General features: G+C 33.2%; 2 non-coding genes across 2 annotated transcripts; one reads left to right on the forward strand and one right to left on the reverse strand.

Moving 5' to 3' along the window:
• Positions 1 to 10,808: 10,808 nt before the first annotated feature.
• TRNAS-GGA (transfer RNA serine (anticodon GGA)) lies at positions 10,809 to 10,884 on the reverse strand. The gene has a single exon. It is a non-coding gene; the product is annotated as a tRNA-Ser (tRNA).
• A 328-nt stretch (positions 10,885 to 11,212) lies between these two features.
• Positions 11,213 to 11,288, forward strand: TRNAS-GGA (transfer RNA serine (anticodon GGA)). Its single transcript has one exon. It is a non-coding gene; the product is annotated as a tRNA-Ser (tRNA).
• Positions 11,289 to 18,380: the final 7,092 nt, after the last annotated feature.

Here is an 18,380-nt window from a genome sequence, read left to right on the forward strand (position 1 = left end):
TAACTAAAACAGGTCTATCTTATTATTAGGTAAATAGGTAGCAGTGAGTAGAAAATTTTATCAAGCAACCAGCAACTCACTAGTCCTAGTAATTCAATTTTATAGCACCTTTTTTAACAACTCCAGTTGTTACTATTACATCTTTAGTTAAGTAAGTGCATTTCCACAGTACGGTTAAAAAATTGAGTGCTACAGAAACGATGGAAATATTGAATGGAAGTTAGGCAAGGCGGAAGAGCTGGCTTTTGTGCGAGAGTATACAAAATGGCGTCGACGCTTCTATTCCGCGACGTGTTCGCTGCGCATCCGCGGCGTGTTCGTTGCGCGCCCGCAACGTATTCGTTGCGCACCCGCTCCGCTTTGAAACCGCTCGCAATCCGCTAGTGTGATATGTCACTTATTAGCAAGAGTGGTCACGGGGAGACATAGTTTTATATTTATTTAAATCTAATAAAACAAAACACATAAAAATTTACTGTAACAATAGCATAATATTGCAGTTTGTAAAATAAGCAAGGAAAATTCCTTGTTTATTTGGACATTCGTCCAGTTTGAAACAACCGAGTGTTTCTTAATTATTTCGTTCCCATGACGAGCCCGGTCTATGAATAATTATGCTAATTATCTTAAACTAGGTAAAACTTGTATTAGGTCGACAAATGTACATATTTTAATATAAATTATGTATTTTAATGTTAGTAAGTTAGTACAGTTTATGAAATAGGCCAATATGGTACGGCCATATTGGCCTATTTCATAAACTGTGTCCACACTAATGTTGCTTGATATAAAATATAATATTTAATTCCTTTATTAAGATAGGTATTAAATATTTATAAAAATAAAGAGGTAAAAAATCATTATTAGTAGAAGCTACCAAATCTATCCAGGTTTTTGTTATGGATACATATCAACACTATATACATGCAATAATTCTTAATGAATAGCATTTAATAGCTTTAGCTTTACTCAGTAAAAAACAACACAAAAGTAACTAATGTTTAAATTCGAACTAGTAGTTCCAGAGATTAGCACATTCAAACAAACTCTTCAGATTCATTTATACTCAAAATGTGTGTTCACTTTTAAAGATTCTAATAGCGTTTTTGATGCGTTTTAACGTTATCTTTATAGCGATGCTGTGAGAATAAAATCGTTTGCGTGCTAAACCCAATATAAAGATGCTTTACCTAACTTTGAAAGTAGCTGCCAATTACGGTAGATAGAGATTATTCTATTGCACGCCTCATAAGCGAAGCGTTGAGGTGGGTACTACTGTCACTTCGCGCAAAACATCTGATTTTTCAAACTTAAAATGTCTTTATGTATCATACATTGCACTTGTAAGATAATACATACACACACATATTAAGAAAAAACACTATTTTTAACATTCATGATATTTTTGATGTCATTTTTGTTATTTAAACTAGTTAAAAAACAGTTTAAAAAAGTTCTGTCTTGGACGTCCGTGTGTCTGTATGTGCGGAGGATTTTCTTGTTAACACGATAGCGACCGAAATACTTTACTAATCGAGTCTTTTTTTTCTCTTACACTTGAGTATGCTCAGGAATAGAACCCTTTCATTTTTCAGGGTCTGATTCGATGTGGTTTAATTGTTATTAAATAAACAAAAATAATTATTAATAAATAATTATTAAAAAAAATATGAGGCGTGCACTTTTGGATTTCCAAACTTTTTTACATTGTAGTAGTGGTAAAATTATTTACAATCCCGTTAAAGTTTTGTACTATAAATTTAATATCCAATCCCTACTTAATATTATACATGTGAAAGTCTGTCTGTCTGTCTGTCTGTTACGCTTTCCCGCTTAAACCTCTCAACCGATTTTGATGAAATTTGGCACAGACAATCTTTAGACCCTGAGCAATATCGATATGTTCTTATACCGGCTACCCTTTATCAAAACACGCGGTTGAAGCCGCGGGCGGAAGCTAGTAACTTATATTTTCTTTAAAATAAATAGCCTTATATTTTTGCAGCATAAATCAAACCTTATTTCTCTTTTTCAAAGTCTAAAAAATTGTCTAAGTTTAAAATAATATCATTTTCGGAGTTAAAAATATCATCATTATAAATTTCATCAGAATTTATTTAAAGCTCAGGACGCCATAAACTTACAAATATACTTTCGTACTACATACTTCATTTTGTAAAAAAACATCACAAAGTTTTGTGTCGTTCATCTTTTCGAAAGTTAAGCTGACTCGAAAGAGTATTCTTTGCAAGTTTTCCGTTGATTTATTATGAAAACATTTATCCCACCATTGTTTTTAATCTATTACTGTGTATTTTGGTGAAACTAAAACAATTTATTTTTCCATTTGATAGTGATGTTTCGTGTTATTGCATGACGAGTATTTCAGTTTAAAAATGCATAAACTGATTCAGTTTAAATTGTTTGATAGAAATTTATTCGGTCAATACACAATTATGTTATTTACAATATGAATGAATAAAGTAATAGAGGTTTTATGAGTTTAAATTCAAGTAAATTCAGATAACAAAGTGGAGTTATTTATACTATTTTTGTTCTATTTTATTGCACTTTTACTACGCTTCAAATGATTCTGTAGTATTTTAACATAGTAAAATTATTCAAAAGTAAATATAGATGAAATATATTTAGTGAAACGGGCAAATTTTCTTATATTTAATGAATTGGTATACAATATGATGATATAGAGCGGAAACTCCTAGGAGTGTTCCGATCACAAATTAGTTTAATGTAAATGAAAGAAATAAATAATTCATAATTTGAATCCATACTAATATTATAAATGCGAAAGTAACTCTGTCTGTCTGTCTGTTACTTAATCATGCCTTAACTACTGAACCAATTTGCATGAAATTTGGTATAGAGATATTTTAATACCCGAGAAAGGACATAGGATAGGTTTTATCCCGGAAATCCCACGGGAACGGGATTTCTTTGAAAACGCGTGCGAAGCCGCGGGCGGAAAGCTAGTTTGAAATATATGCAATGTACATGTAAAGCGTGTCTTAATGATTGTTTAGTACGTTGATATTGTATCAGCTGAAAGCATTAATATTAAAAGCGTGGGTAGCAAATCAGTAAATTATTACTGTTATTATAACACTATTGCCACAAAACAATCAAAGAGTGATAATACTCAAACTTTTAGTTTAGTTTTGCACGTATTTGCTTCACTACACTTTTTAGGGTTTTATCCTCAATGGCCAGTTAAACAATTACAGAATGCAGTAAAAAGGTCAGCGTCAAGTTTTGTAGAAGCATGTCGATCCCTAGCCACTTAAACACTTAGTAAGGGATGTTCGAGATTACTTTTGGGACTCCTGGATAGAACGTATCAACTGTTTTACTGTTTTAAGATCCTCTGACTATGTTTAAAAACTATGTTGATTTTATGTTTTTATACGTTTTAGAATTAAAGGCTCTATAATAGAATTAAAATGCATTCTGAATTCTGAATTTCTGAATTATATTTATGCATTGTTAAGTATAAATATAATTCAGAAATATTTTGGTAACAAAAATCTTTTGTCAGATATTCGATGGAACAAAGAGACCCTAGATAGAGAACAATGTATTATTTTGAGATTGCATAAAGGTCGATGATAAAATAATTAAATATTTTGTATTTAAGCTCCACTATTTACAAAATTTAATCAAATTTGTGTCTATATCTCTATGATAATGATAAAAAATCGCTTAAATTTCGTGTCGTTTCTTCTTATATTCACCACGAATTTTAGGTTTCTCCAACTTCCAAGATATCAATAGAGTTCATCTTCTAATGAGCAACAGAGACAGAAAGATAGAGAAACCTGAATGAGAAAATAGGACGGATAACTTGGAACTTGGAAGTCAAATGTCGCTTAGGCACGTACGAACCTCTGGCAAATTTGTTGAATAATATTCAATGATTGATATTGGAATGTAATTTTGTGCATTGCGTTTGCAATTGGAATTTTTTACAGAGAGTAGAGACTGGTTATGGGAATGTGTTTCTCATACTTTAGTGGAATCGTCAAATGGTTCGATCGAGCATTCTAACGTCTTTCATCTGTGTTCGTCTGTACGTATCGAAATGAATATAGGCTTCACTAGAAAGTATGAAAAGTCGCTTTTGATGCAGTTTTTTAAGCTATTGCATAGCTTCTATCGCGGGCCTTGAGCGCGGGGACCGAATTCAGAAATTTAGTAACGAAAAACCTCACGCTCCCCACTCCGACGGGCGCGGAGATGTGGCTTGAAGGCATAGCATGCAATTGCTTTACCGCGGCAGTCCCCGAGTGCCACACGTCTTTTTTAATAGATAAATTGTAATAGATATATAGTGATTCAAGAGGAAGGCTTTATATGTACAATACATGCAAAAAGTAGCGTAGTAGTAGTCAGCATTGCACCCGTGCGAAGCCGGGGCGGGTCGTTAGTTGTAATATTAAAAGAATGATAGCATTCATGTATAAGTATGATCTATTTATATATTATACATACTATATTAGATTAGTTACTCTACATACATAGAGTGAATATTCTAAAATACGTATGAGGCGACGACTTACTGCTTAGCAAAATAGTTTTGTTTGAACAGCAGAAGTTAGTTAACGAATAGGTTTGTAAAAGCGTTCGTGACCTCACCGTCTAGCAGAGACATAGGTTTAGCTGTTGATATAAGTCCAAAAATACATGGCAGCTTTCAAAATATTTTTTCATCTGTCTCGTAATCTCCGGATCGACGCTGATAGATAGCTCATGGAAAAAGGATTAGTAGATTTACCAGAAAAAAAAGAACCTAAACGATGTTGTGGTTGACATCGAAAAAACTTATATACATGGATACTTTTACATAGGTATTACATAATATAATACATAAACCTTTGCGAAATAAAAATTTTATAAAAAAGTTGTAAAGTGAGCGTATAAAACTATATTTGCATAAAGACACATCCATTTCAAAAGGTAAATCAAAATATTTGAGCTATTATTAAAGGTTTTTGATATCTCTCTTGTAAAATTTGTTGAAAAATTGGTGCTGCGAAATGGAATGATATTTGATTTATTTGCGTTTTTATTATTTTTATAAACGCTTTTTACATTATTCATGTTGATTTACTTTTGAAGTGCTTTATTTTCTTCTTATAAAATACTAGCGGCCCGCCCCGGCTTCGCCCGTGGTACATATGAAAAATAGATGTTGGCCGATTCTCAGACTTACCCGATATGCACAGAAAATTTCATGAGAATCGGTCCACCCGTTTCGGAGGAGTATGCAGACTAACATTGTGACACGAGAATTTTATATATAAGAAGATAAAACAATGCAATTAATTTTTTACAAACTCCATTCCTTTGTAAAGAACTAAATAAACAGTTGCGCGCGGGCGCGTGTTATCGTTGGACGCGTCGACCTATTTAATAATCATTATTATAGTTTGATTCTTAACGCGACCGTCACGAGCGACGCGCTTGCTTCGACTAATCATGTGCATTCTTATTCCTATTAATAATAAATTCAATTATGGATAGCGTTGTTAATGAAGAATATTCTCGTGCTGAGGGAGATGTGACAGAGAGTAGTGAGATGAGGGGAAACGAGTTTATTGAGAGTGACTTGACGAGAGAATCTGGAATTTTAAGTGGTGATGTGGATCAGGAGCGACCTCCAAAAAGAGGTCGGGAATTAAACTCTGAAGAGATTTGGACTACGGTAACAAGAAAGTCGAAGAGATTTGGTCGTGCGGATGTAATAAATGACACGGAGATAATACCGGAAGACAAAATAGAGGTTTGCTTGACATGTACAGAGAAGCTGCCGAAACAATTTGGGCTAGCAAAAATACTAAAATCAGAGAATGTGCAAAATGTAATACGAGTTAAATACATAAATTCGTACAAAGTCTTGGTCCAATTTAATAATGAGGAAAGTGCGGAACATTTTGTTACGTCCAAAACTTTTAACGAGAACGGGTATAAGTGCTATAAGACGTTAGAAACAAATCAATCGTACGGAGTCATAAACAATGTTGACTTAGAATTGAGTGAAGAAGAAATTATGAAGGGCCTTTCATGCACAAGTGCGGTTATATTATCGGCGAAAAGATTGAAGCGTAAAAACACAAACGACGGACGCTGGGAAATAAGTGAATCAGTCAGATTATCATTTAAGGGTGCTTCCTTGCCGGCATATGTATATGTTTATGACACTAGATCACGCGTTACCCCTTTTACTTTCCCCGTCACACAATGCTCACGCTGTTGGCGCTTTGGCCACACAATAAAAATGTGCACGTCTTTCAGAACAATATGTCCAAAATGTTCCGGGTATCACGCTAACTGTACAACTACCAAATTTATTTGCAATAATTGTAATGGAAGACACATGGCTATGGCTAAAATATGCCCTGTTTTTAGAAAAGAGAAAAAAGTCAGGGAACTGATGACTGAATTTAATTGTACTTACAAGCGTGCACTTACTTTATATGTGGTTCCATCACCTATTGATTTGGACTCAGAAGAGGACTCACCAATAATTGCAAATGAGTCAGGCATTTGCACTTCAAGTATACCCGAAACGGGAACCGTATCACAGGGAGGGTCAGAAATACCCACGTATGCTAGCATAACAAAAAGAACTCCGAAAAGATCCGTAAAAAAGACCAAAATTCCTAAACGCACACATGAAGAAAGAATGGTTGAGGATGTACTTGAACAAGTTTCCGAGGCGAGTGAGAATGAGAGCAAATTGGAAGAGAATACAGATCGAAATTCCAAGTCAAAATCTGAACAAATATCTTGGCGAATTCTTCTTAAAAAATTAAAGGATAAAATTTTTGAAGCTAAAGAAGGGACGTGGTTTGAGAAGATTAAGGACTGTTTAAGTATATTTCTTGATGGAGTTTTCACTTTATTCGTGCAGTATATTGGAGATATTTCTTGTTGTAATCTTATTAAACAGTTATGGACTCCAGCAGCTCACGGATCTCAATAAGTGTCCTTCAGTGGAATGCACAGAGCATTCGTCATAAAGTAAAAGAATTTGAGAGCTTGCTAACTCAAGAAAAGATTCACATAGCAATATTAAGTGAAACTTGGCTGATCCCAAACAGCTCATTCCGTATAAGTGGATACAACATATTCAGATTGGACCGGGCTGACGGTTATGGAGGGGTCGCAATTCTTACGCACAATTCTATTAAATCACAGTTATGCAGTACACAGCTACATAACACCCAGATAGAAATGATTCACGTTAAAGTTTTAAATTGTAAAAATCTCGAAAATATTTTTTCTATTTATTGCCCTCCAAATGTTAGAACTTCAACTAGTGATTGGGATCAAATTTTTTCTTTAGGTAACCGAAAAACCCTTATTGCTGGCGACTTAAATGGACATCACACAAATTGGTCAACTAAGTCTGATGTTAGAGGTAACCAATTATTTGACTCATTAATAGAAAATAACTATATATATCTAAATGATGGTTCCCATACTAGAATCAAACTGGTTAATGGTTCAGCACAAAAGTCTTCTCCTGATGTTTCTTTTCTCTCTGCGGACGTAGCATTTGATTTTAGTTGGTCAGTTTTAAATGAGAGCCTAGGAAGTGATCACCTTATGATTAAAATTAAAACAGAGATCGAGAGGGTTAGCAGTTGTAAAGCTCGACGAAACTTTAAGCTGGCCGACTGGAATAAATACCGTAATTATATTGAGGAGTCACTTGTTAATTTTGGTCTTGATGACAATCATCAATCTGCTTATGATGATTTTATAAATATTATAAATAGAGCAGCCCAGTTATCAATTCCCTGTAAAAAGATTTTCCAGGATCCAATTCATCATCGAAAATTCACCCCTAAACCATACTGGAATCAGGAAATTTCAAGGGCCATAGCGGAGCGTCGTAAAGCATTAGGAGCATTTAGAAGAAATCCTACACCGGACAATCTTACGTTTTTACAAGCTAAGATTAGTTTGGCACAAAGACTGATTCGCGATTGCAATACTAGATCATTTAGGCGGTATTGCGATAGTATTGATGAAGTAACAAATGCCGGTGAAATGTGGTCCAAGATTAAATGGATTAAAGGTTATAAAGCATCGAGAGATATTTTAACTCGTGAGAAAGCCGACGCTCTGCTATGCTCCTTAGCACCTGATTACGTTACACCTACGGTTCCTGATTTTGGTGGGAATAATCCTGAGTTGTCACTGCCGGTTTCGTTACAGGAATTGAAAAATTCAATCAAGATATCAGATACAGCGCCTGGAATGGATGACATATCGTATTCTATGATAAGTCACCTGCCAGAATCTGCTCAGAAAATACTAGTCATATTATTTAATAGATTTTTAAATGATAAATTTGTTCCGAATCAGTGGAGAGACGTCAAAGTAGTTCCTGTACCGAAACCTGGCGTACAAAATAGTCAATCCTCGGATAAAAGACCCATAGCCTTAATCTCCTGCCTGTGTAAAATTTTGCATACGATTATAAACCGTCGTCTAGAATGGTATTTCGAGAAATCTCTTAAATTTCCAGAAGAGATGGTAGGTTTCAGAAGATCGCGTTCTTGTATTGATAACTTGACTAGATTGGTTTCACGGATTCAGAGTGGTTTTTCTAAGGGAATTTTAACGGTAGCGTGTTTTTTGGATATAAATAGTGCTTACAATAATGTATGTCTAGTAAGTTTAATAAAGGCACTACAAAAACATAATGTGGGGTCATTGATTTCTGGTTATCTTTGGGAGATGTTACATCTAAGGCGGCTATCGATCGAAATTGGATCAGAATCTATCACTCGTACAGCTGGAGTTGGATTGCCACAGGGTGACCCTCTCTCCCCGTTACTATTCAATGTCGCCACCATGGATATCTGTAATAGCCTTCGTAATGTATTTATATCGCAATACGCAGACGATTTTGTTATCTATGCTAGCCACAAAAATATTAATGTATTAGCTCAAATAGTTCAAACGGCCTTGGATACATTCTGTACAATAATATCTAGTATTGGTTTAGATGTTTCTCAAAGAAAGACTAAATTTTGTGTTTTTTCAAGGAGTCAGTGTAGGAACAGTAATTATAATAATATTATTTTAAAAATTAATAATCAGGAGATAAGCCAAGTAGACAGCGTTAAGTACCTAGGTTTGTGGCTAGACAAAAGACTAAAATGGGGCCGACATATAAATGAAACTCAGGAGAAGACTCTTAAATTTCTGAATATTTTTAAAGTTTTGGCAGGTGCGAAGTGGGGGGTCCACCCGAAACACCTTAGACGTCTTTATTTATCGATTGTAAGAAGCAGACTAGATTATTGTAGTTTCCTGTATGATAATAGTATTAAAAGCCATTTGTATAAACTAACTAAAATTCAAAACCAGGCAATGAGGGTTATCGGAGGGTTTGTTAGAAGTACGCCAATTCACGTAATGGAAAGTGAACTGTGTATTCAGCCACTGGAAATACGTAGAAAATATCTAGCTGCTAAATTTTACTTGAAATCAAGATCTATTGAAAATAATCCCACGTACAAGGTTTTAGAGGATTTGGATTCCCTTTGTTTAAACTCTTATTGGCGACGTAAAAAAATTCCGCTGTTAATAGAAACTCACCGTAAATTTTGCAATAATCCCGTAGCTTCAAACTCACTTTTAGACTATTTCTCATTAGACAAATGGATGAATTACTTTGATATTTCTGGGAATATCTGTGTTGTTATTGAAGGTTTGAATATGAGTAAAAGCAAACTATGTAAGGCTAATATTAAAAGCATATGTTCAGAATATTTATTTAAAAATTATAATACATGTTATAAGTTGTTTACAGATGGTTCAAAGGATGAAAATGGACGTGGATCAGCTTTTTATGACCCACAAAAAAATACACGCCTTGCGTTAAAGATGAATGCTAATTTATCTGTTATGCACTGTGAGTTAGTTGCGATTTTGGAAGCGTTGTCTTATTTGTCAACGGTGGATTGCAATAACCTTGTCATTTTATCTGACTCAAAAAGTGCTTTGTTACACTTGGCTCGGCTACCTTCGAGAGGTCGAGGGTTTCCGATAGCCTACACTATTCTAGACACCATCTGTAAACTTCAATCCCAAAATAAAACCTTAGTTATCCAGTGGATTCCTTCACACGTAGGCATCCCGGGCAATGAGGAGGCTGACACTGTGGCTAGGCAGGCAATTAGTGACGGAGTATTATTTAATAGTCTACCGGTTTATTCCGAAGTACTTTCCTGTGCAAAAAAAATGTGTCGTAATTTATGGCATGAATATTTTAATGAGCGCTCACTCACAAAAGGTATTTGGTATAGGACGATTCAGTGTCAGCCTCCTACATCGCCCTGGTTCGATTCTGATAAATGTAATAGGAAAAATTCTGTTATTTTGATGAGACTTCGTTCGGGGCACATCCCGTCAAATAAGTTTAAATTTCTGTTAAAGCTAAGTACATCTCCTAATTGCCAAGAATGTGATGTCATTGATGATGTTACACATATTTTGACGGAATGTGTTCGGAATGAGGCCTTACGATCTCAATTAATGTACAATATTAATATAGATAGTGATTTAAATCTGGGATGGTGTAACAGCATCTTGGCTTTTCCTCTTTCTCGAGAAGCAAAGATGCTGATAAAACTATATTTGGGTGGTAGTAGTTAATTTTTATTATGTATGCTAATATCTTGCTAATATCGTGTTATTTGAATTTATATTTTTGGTTTTATGGCATTCAAATGCTTTATAAATATAAATTTATAAAGAATAGAAAAAATTCGATCACGAGGCGGGACTCGAACCCGCATCCTTCGCGCCATTCCGGGGCGGATGCCTTACCAACTCAGCCACTCGTGACCCGCCAGAGCAATCGAATTTATTCTATTCTTTCAGTTTTATGTGTCTGAAGGGACACACCGCGCGCCATCTATTGAGATGATTAACAACCATTTCAACCAATATGAAGCACTTTTCAGTGAATACAATATTGTAACGATGGAACACGACCTTTTTTGTTGAATTTATATTTTTGGTTTTATGGCATTCAAATGCTTTATAAATATAAATTTATAAAGAATAGAAAAATGTTGAAATGGTTGTTAATCATCTCAATAGATGGCGCGCGGTGTGTCCCTTCAGACACATAAAACTGAAAGAATAGAATAAATTCGATTGCTCTGGCGGGTCACGAGTGGCTGAGTTGGTAAGGCATCCGCCCCGGAATGGCGCGAAGGATGCGGGTTCGAGTCCCGCCTCGTGATCGAATTTTTTCTATTCTTTATAAATTTATATCGTGTTATTTGTTTTTACGGGGGTGACATTGTCAACTGTTGACAAAACCCCTTTTAAATAAAGTAAGAATAAAAAAAAAAAAAAAAACTAAATAAAAGAACTTATTAATTTACACTTGCAGAGAAAAATAAGAGGTCTTTAGAGAGCTTTGAGAATTGTAAGACTTATATAATATAAACTAGATAAGCTAATATTATTACACGGAAGAGGAAATACCTGATATTATATTATATACCTTTTTTTGTTTCTCTGTATCAAAGTATATTTCTTTTTAGATTTATATAACAATAGTTTAATTTTAACGTGGCTTGTTAAGAATATCTGAGGTTATAATTGAATCTTCATCTGAAAGCTTTTACAATAATTATAAATTTAATCTTTAAATAAATAAAATTTTTGAAAATTATTTATGTTTTATTTCCTATTATTCAATACATTCTATACAGATCAGGCATAAAGTAAGCATATACAGATACACATATTTTCATTTATATTTGATGTACAACATAAATAAAATATTACATAAAGAAATATATGTTATGAAACAAACGGTATAATATTGCTATTCTTGCCACGAATCAGGCTCATGAAATTCACCAAAATGATACATAATATATTTATTCATTGATGTTTCTAAATATAATACTTTTACTGAACCATAAAGGTTTTTCTGCACGATTGATGTTATATCTCTTTACATAAATAAAAGGGTGTGAGAAATCGTTTTAATTAAAGGAGAGTGTGTTTAAGGCCCAATTTATTATGGTCAAGTACGCCGTTTATGTAAGAATCTAGTGGTTAATTTACTACGTGCACTGTGCAATAAAAATACGTTGTTTTTCATACTAAGTTGTATGTTTAAATTGCACATTTAGCTATAAGTTATAAGATATTGCGTTGATGTTGTAGAAAGGTATTGCTGCTTACGTTAAAAGAGTGTGAGTGAGAAATATTATGTCCTATTTCTGCATTAGTTACTCCTATAGTAGGTAGTAAGTATATGAACGTTAAGCTCAGCACTTCGAATATTTTACAACCACTTTGAATTTGGTAAATTACTAATGACATTTTGATTTCGTCTTGGGAATCTATATAAATTATGAGAGCATGAATACAGAGCCTTTAGGCCCATATTATTATCTACATGCATGCTTTATATCCGGTACATTTAAATCAAACGAGTGAATGCTAATTCTAACTCAACTGTGTCAAATTATTTTAGTGTAAACAGGCGTAGGGCATTCTTTCGATGTTCTGAGTGCGTTTTAAAATACTCTTTGCAATGTTCTAATACTGAAAAACACCTAATACGAGTTTTCATTTACAATAAAAGATCACGAAATCACGCTCTTGCTCTAGCTCTATGTTCGTTTGATATAAATGCACTATCAACATTTCCCTGAATTTACAAGAAAATATTCCCTTCTTACAAAGAGGAGGCTCCTCGAAATATATTTAAAAATCTTACACGCACGTTACGAACCTCGCTACATGTTGCTATAATCAAGGATAATCCCACTTAAATGAAGCTCCCGGGACCGCGTGAGAGCGAGCAAAGCTGGGATAAGATGTAGTATTGTTAACGTTTTGAAGGTTCTATCTAATTATGTTAACAGATGGGTAGATATATGGCCTTGATACAGGTATTGGAATATATTTGTGGGATTTATTTCCTTGAACAGTATTTATGTGTTATGTGAATTTCCTTATTTGTGTGAATTGATTTCTCTTGATTTTTAAACTCATACTAAAAATATATATATATATATATATATTTTTTCAACTAATGCATAGAAATTAATCTGAACAATAGTTTACTTAATGTATAAAAAATATTTTGATTATAAAAAATATTATAATTGTTCAGATTAATTTCTATGCATTAGTTGAAAAAAAAAAAAATATATATATATATATATATATATATATATATATATATATATATATATATATATATATTATATATACAATAGTTTACTTAATGCAAATAATAATAGTTCCCTGTACTAGGCACTAAAGTGAATTTAAAAATAACCATGTAATAAAACAATGCATAATAAAGTACAAATCTTAGAAGACTACGTTGGCTTTATACCTCTACGTTCTCTAGGAAAAACCTTTACTTTAACATAAGCCACTATACATTAAGCCAAAATAAATATTATATATTATATTAATAATTATTAATAATATCGTAATAATATTATTACATCAAAATCTACTTATAATATTTTACTACTCGTAGTGGACAAGTACAATCTGAATTATTGCAGACGCGTCCGCAACAAGGGGCCTAATTGATTCGTCCCAATGACCGATCTGGGGCGGAAGTGACCATGTCCCAGTTGATTATTTGTTTATGTACTAAGCTTGCAGTTTATTATAGAACAGATGTTTATTTATGAGGTATTTTTTTTTAAATAATTCAGTGAAAACGGATTGCAATATTTTTCCATAACAATAGTAACCCCCGGTTTTACTGACGAGGGCGTGGTGAAAGGATAGGATTGGAATCAGTCTAAATTCGAAACAAAATTATTATATACTAAGAAGCGTTCACGTCTTTTAACCATGTTTAATCATCTGATGTTAACTGCGTTAAGTACTAATTGTAAAGTATGAAAATTATTAATTTTTTTTGCATTTAAATGCCAAATATCACTATCATATTGTAACTGATTGTTATCTTAATATTTCACCTGAAAATACGAAACTTTTCCTTTTCTACTAATTTCCGTAACTGACCGTTCGTTCAAAATTGTGCTAAGCAAAGCAAATATCGTGCTAAGAATCAGATTTCGGAGTGCCACCAGAATTTCGCGCTCTGCGGTTTGCACGAACCACAGGCTTAACATTGCTGAGCGAGATTTCTCGAATTTTCACCGAGAACGGATTTTAATTATCGGTAGCTTTACGCTAAAGTGCTTTGCTAAATTCTAGAAGGTTCTACGCTCATTAGCCGATGCGCTAATGTAAACGGAATAGCAAGATTGATTAGGTTTTTTTGTGGTTCAAGATTTACAAATTCTGGATACATTGTAATTTACCACATAACTGATAAAAAATGTAATACGATGTTGGTATTTAGTTTTTTTATAGCATTGAAATGCTTTATATAAATAAAAACTTTAAAACTAGAAAAAAATTCGATCATCAATTATTCGATCCACCTGAAGACGCGGGTTCGAATCCCGCCTCGTGACCACATTCTTTCAATCCTTCAAAATTTATATAATATGTTTTCAGGTTGATAAAATATGTTTATTTCACCATACACACCAACTATCCAACTACTTATAAATAATAACAGGATGACGTAGTGTCAATAGTTTAGAAGAGAACAATGCTTTTTTGTAGGTGGCCATCCATCACCTGATTGCTTAGTTTTTTGTTTTGAAGCTGAAGTGAAGTAATGCGTTATCCCTTCAAAAGTTTTTTTACTCTACTTACAACAAATTGGCCTATTTGTCATGTAAATCGATAAATTATGTGCACAGAAAACATACCTCACATATCAATATACTCATTACTCAAAACTCAAACATTTATTTATTCAATATATATGCTTTACGGGCAGTAAGTAAGTCATTGCGAATAGCATCTGCTTATTAATTGCTATTTTCTTTGAAGTAATTATGATTATTTGTGTACGGTCTTCGTAAATCTTAGTATAATCGTAGAATTTGTTTAATGAAAAGAAAATATAATAATTTGTTTGATATGAATTATTACTATTACTGCATAACGTTCCCCCAAACTAAATTGTGATAGAGTCTCCCATTGAAAATTTTTCTTTAATATGTTTTCAGAAACCCTGCCGTCGTTGTCTCAGCCATTGGACGTCCACTACTGGACATAGGCCCCAAGACTTCCTGAAAGGCCGATCACGCGGCCTGCATCCGTCATGGAAGGCATAATATTTTAAAATTATTCTTACTGTGAATAAAATTTCCAATTTATTTTACTCTAAAACCTTCTAAAACCGTTCTATTTTTAATCCATTCCGAACAAAAGAATCGAATTTCAGCACCTTCGAGCTAATTCAGTCACAATTATATTTAATAGCGGAGGGACCCTTGGCCATTTGACGTGACCTCATTCTATTGTCTGAGGTCCATCAGTTCTAACCGTGACGTCATTAATGTCCAGGCAGATAGCCAATGATATGTGTTTTTATAGTACGCTAGAGGGTTTTGTGTTTTGATGATATTTGGAATTATTATAATCGTTTTTTTTTTTTGTTTTAAATATTCAGAATATTTTAATTTTTATGTGTGTGCAGTGTGTGGCCACCTAAACTTAACATTTGACATTTAACTTATTAAGTGTCATATCTTTTGAACTGACATTCCTAAAAAAAAACCAAAAGAAAGGTTCTCTTCTCGTAGACTTTTTTCTTCAAAGTCGAAAGTTGTGTAGTACATATTATACATAGGTAATATTATTAACTGCACAAGTAAGATAAATCAAGCCAATCGAGGAAGTAGGGAAAATTGTTAATATTATCTATTCGCGACTGTCCTTGATGTGCTCTACCGTACTTTCCTGCGATAGGAAACGTCGGCTTCTGTACGCGATTGTATCTCTATTTTATTGGACAGGACTAAAAAGGCCACGCAAATACGTACATAACTTTTATCGAGTTTTATATTATTTTATTCTAAACATTTAAAAGCATTTGAAGTATGCAACTGCAAAGAAAAATATTTTACTTAATAATAAGAGCTACGTATATGCATGTTCACCATAATATTATTATCTCTGGTACGAATATACTAAATTATTGTAGTATTTGGCCAAAAAAAAGAAATTTCGAGGTGTGCGGAAATATTATGAGTGTGTTTGTATGCAAACTTGCACTTAAATATTGTCTAATTTGCTGTTGGCTAATCTCTGTTGGGATTTTCTAGTTAAATTTGGACCTTACAGCATTTACATTTAAAATTTTCCTGGACTAGAAACATGAAATAATGCTGTAATGTTTATCTACAAATACAAGTTCTAATTTCCAACACACTATACAAAAAATACTGTTTAAATACTTATATTATAATTAATGTGAAAGTTTGTCAGGGTGGATGTATGTTTGTTACTCTTTAATTAACAAAAAAACTATTGTTTCCGTAGCATATCTTAGAGCAGTAATTATTTCCAGTATGGAAAATATGAAAGCTCTATAGACATCGCCTAGCGCTGTCGTAGGTTTGATTTCGATGAAACTTTACAGTAGTAGGTATAGTTTAATACTGTTAAGTACTATAAACATTTAAAACTTTACATCAGAATAACAAATGAACCATAAAAATACTTGATTTTGCCCGCGCCTTCATCTGCTGTTGAAAACGCGCGGCACAGCTAGTGCACGTAGCTACAACATGATAAAGAGAAAGCTTTCCAAGCGTACCACGGTCGACAATCTAGTATACTAGACAATAAGTTAGGAAGCCTAACATCTGCTGCATACAGACTATAAACACAGCTATAAAGTAGTACTAGATGTCATGACAGTCAAGCTTGATGTATCCATCACTACATAGTATAAAACAAAGTCGCTTTCCCTGTCCCTATGTCCCTATGTCCCTTTGTACGCTTAAATCTTTGAAACTACGTAACGGATTTTGATGCGGTTTTTTTTAATAGATAGAGTGATTCAAGAGGAAGGTTTATATGTATAATAAGATCCATTAAGTAGTGGAGAAGTACTGCTATTTTTGAGGTTTCTAATGTGATGTCGTAAAAAATTACATTTATTCCGCTTACATTGCAAACGCAGGCTGAACCTTACGAGTTTTATCAAAATAATGTACTAAGTATTATACACATTGAAAAGGTCTACAGAAAAGTCCGCGATGGTATATGTCTATCTCTTATGGATAACCCACAATAACTTTTTTTTGTCATTTACTTTTTACGACAAATAATGGCTAATTTTCGAAGCGATTTTAACCAATACAGCATTAATCCTTAACCAATTAAATACCATGGATACATTGTTCATTTAATATAGATCTATATGGTCCTTTACACCGTATGATTTAAGTGAATATTTTCGAAGATATTACAGATTTAAAAATTGCGGGACGTAGCGTTTGCGGCGGTACCGGCCAGCCGCCCGGTGCGGGTCGCTATGTTTTCACAGTTTTTCTGTAGTGTATTTAGTATCAGCATTGCACCCGTGCGAAGCCGGGGCGGGTCGCTAGTTAATTATATTGCGTGATTTTGACAAGCTGTGACAATCTTGCAAAGATGGGGATTTAAATATTCATTTTGTTTGTAATAAATATACTTAATACAGTGTTTGTAACCACTGATCTCCAATGTAAAAGCCTTGACTGATTTTTCCCATATCTTTTTGTATGTAAATAGGTAATTTATGTTCCTACTTAGAAGGTACTAATTAGGATAAATAATTGTAGATATGAAATAATGAGCTAGTGATAAGTTAGTAGATAGAGTTTGAAATACGAATAAGATTAAACACTATTATTATAACTTTTAATACCACTTTTTGCCATCTCTCTCTCACGTAAAATTGTGTAATTCTTTGCTCTTATCCAAAAAATTCAACAAATTAAGCTTTTTTTCAACGCTTGAGGGATTACATATTTTAAAAAGTAGCACGAATCTGACCTTGGTTTTTCGAGCGACAATTCAAAATATTAATTTTTATCAAACTGCTTTCTATTTCCTTTAATAATCCCTACTTATACTCAATCACAGATAATATACATGGCAGTAGAATATAATGTTTGTGTTTTATTTATAATTATATTATGGTATAAGCTAATCTTAGACCTTGCTGTGAACCTTCAAGAAAGGTTAATGTAAATATTAGAAATAAAGCTTGTAGATAACGTATAAGGGTTTGTAACTTTTTCATATTTAGTTTACATTTAGTTAAGTTTTCTTTGCTTAATTTTTCGTTAAATAATTTATTCCAAATATTTACATTATTATACAATAGTTCTAATATTGGAATGATGTAAATTCTGCACTGTCCTCCTCCATATTATTTATAAAATATGTGTTATATATACGTATCTATTGTCTTATTTCCTTAA

This window comes from Colias philodice, chromosome 6 (genome assembly GCF_061535455.1).
Source record: "Colias philodice isolate Cphi_HAF_F1 chromosome 6, ilColPhil1 Martin Lab GWU primary, whole genome shotgun sequence".
Lineage (NCBI taxonomy): Eukaryota > Metazoa > Arthropoda > Insecta > Lepidoptera > Pieridae > Colias > Colias philodice.